Source organism: Aplysia californica, unplaced genomic scaffold (assembly GCF_000002075.1).
Source record: "Aplysia californica isolate F4 #8 unplaced genomic scaffold, AplCal3.0 scaffold00512, whole genome shotgun sequence".
NCBI classification, from domain to species: Eukaryota; Metazoa; Mollusca; class Gastropoda; order Aplysiida; family Aplysiidae; genus Aplysia; species Aplysia californica.
This window is the reverse complement of record NW_004797782.1, coordinates 382,256-384,596: the sequence shown is the minus strand read 5'-3', so window position 1 is coordinate 384,596 and position 2,341 is coordinate 382,256. Positions and strand designations below refer to the sequence as shown.

General features: G+C 42.7%; 1 protein-coding gene across 1 annotated transcript in view; it reads right to left on the bottom strand.

The window, feature by feature from the left end:
• The window catches only part of LOC101849871 (monocarboxylate transporter 12), a gene marked incomplete at its 3' end in the record, with an annotated part of 27,614 nt that extends 26,310 nt beyond the window's left edge, over positions 1-1,304 (bottom strand). Inside the window, 1 exon segment of the mRNA XM_035971814.1 lies at positions 978-1,304.
• Between the last annotated feature and the right edge of the window lie 1,037 nt (positions 1,305-2,341).

Genomic DNA, 2,341 nt, shown 5'->3' with positions numbered 1-2,341 from the left:
GAAGAAGAAGAAGAAGAAGAAGAAGAAGAAGAAGAAGAAGAAGAAGAAGAAGAAGAAGAAGAAGAAGAAGAAGAAGAAGAAGAAGGAGAGAAAGACAGAACGGGAGAGCGAGAAGTGGTGGGGGAAGGGATAAATGATAATATAAAAAAGGGGTGAATATTAGAGGTGATATTAAGAAGCAACAAACAAAGAAACAAGCAAAACAAACAAACAAACAAAATAGAGATAAAGACGACAGATATTTCATAGGAAAGGAGGAGAGAAAGGAAGCTATAGATGTGTATAGAGGAAAGTTGAAGGATGATAGAGAGAAGGACGATACATGTACATGTTTGATAGGAAAGATGGAGGTGAGAAAAGGACGAAGATGCTAATCCACACAACCAGAGCACCCACCGGCCACCCCCACACTCTATGGAGGAGTAAGCTCATGTAAGTCACATTCGGGCCGAAGAAGAAAGTAGTCACAACACCAGCCAATGACGTCAGCAGATTCACAAAGAACACCATAGAGATCTATCACTATCATCATTGTAGGCCTATGAATGTAATCCGTATAGTCATGAAAACACTGAATGAAGTAATAATGAGGAGCGACTATCTCAACAAATACAATAAAGAAGAGACCTCCCTGATCCTAACCCTAGCCCTGATCTGCCCTAACCTAGGCTTTCTCAGACTGAGAAGGCCTAGGCCCTAACCCAAACCCAAACCCTAACCATCTAGGCTTACCACTTGCCTTGCCCTCGCCCTAACCCAAACCCTAACCCCAACACAAACCCTAATCCCAGCCTTCTTAAACTAACCCACTGTCTATTAAAGTACAGTGGTTGCCCGTTACGGAATTCCTCCCCTAATAATATTATTATTAATAATAACAATAATATATCATGTACACGGCGCTAATTCCCGCCCAACAGCAAAGATCTATTCCCCCCAGCAGCAGACCGGAAGAAAGCATTCTGAAACAATCTCACCTTCCTGGAAAGTATACGCCTTCCCTACACTGCAACTTTGTGCAAGCTGTAATTTGTATAGATGTAGTAAAACGCTAATTTACTGACAAACTCGTTCACTGTCTAGAGGAATAGACCTACACAATACACAGTGCACAAACACACAATTCACAGTACATGTATTTAATGAGGTAGATCTACCTTTGGCAAGATACTTAATAGAGCCTACACTATACACAGTACGTCATATGCATAATCCACAGTACGACGTGGTTCTAGAATCTAGTTAAATTATTGGTAAGACCTTCCTTGAGCAAATAAATACATAGAACACAATACACAGTTCATAGCAGCCTACATGTGATAGATCTGTCTTCTGCAATGCAATGCACAATATCAATACACGATACACACAGTACAAAAGTAACCGGAGCGAGAGTTGGTTATAAGAGAACCTCTGAGGGAGGATGAGGATTACGCACAAAGACACACATACGCACGCACACACACTGCTCGTGCCCCGTCGCGCCAACCACTTGCCACTTGGACTGTGGTGGGCATGTGTGTGTGTGTGCGTCGTGCGTGCGTGCGTGAGGAGAGAGGTTGGAGACGCGAAACTTCCTCGACGCTTCAAAGCGTGAAAACGCTAGCCTATTCATGCATGCTATTCGAATATCGTGTGTGATGTAGGTTGGAAAAATTATTTTTGTTCTTTAATTTTTGGCTTTTTTAGAAGGGGCAACAAACGTGACAATATGAAAGAGCTTCTATTCAAAGCCGTGTTATCTGTAGGCCCTACGGATTTTCACCTGCCTAAACTTTTTCAACCTGCCGTAGAGCCGTATAATTATATCCAAATTTATCTGTGTACGGTTTCTGTGATTATGGAATAGCGAATGTTTCTGATGGAGTTAAGAAATTTTGAGGATAAAAAACCCCCAACAAAAGTAAAAACAAGAACAAAACCAAAAAATAATTATTTCTTTTTTTGCACACGGTATTCGAGTAACGCGAAGAGCTACTCTGGTTCACCCTTCGAAGCGTCGAGGAAGTTTATTTTCCTCCGAACTCCGAATCACACAAAACTGTCCTGAGGTTCCCAGAGGACAATGAGAATTTACTGTTTCTCCCAGGGACGACGTGTGACGAGGGTATTTGACCTCAAGACGACACACATAAACGCACACACGTACGCGCGCGTACACACACACATACATACAAACACACACACACACACACACACACACACACACACACACACACACACTCACTCACACCCTACCCTTCGTCCCACCCTCCTTCTCACACACAGTCTCTTTCACACACACAATACACATACACGAAACACACTCATAGCCCCCTACTCGCTTTGACGGACAGACACA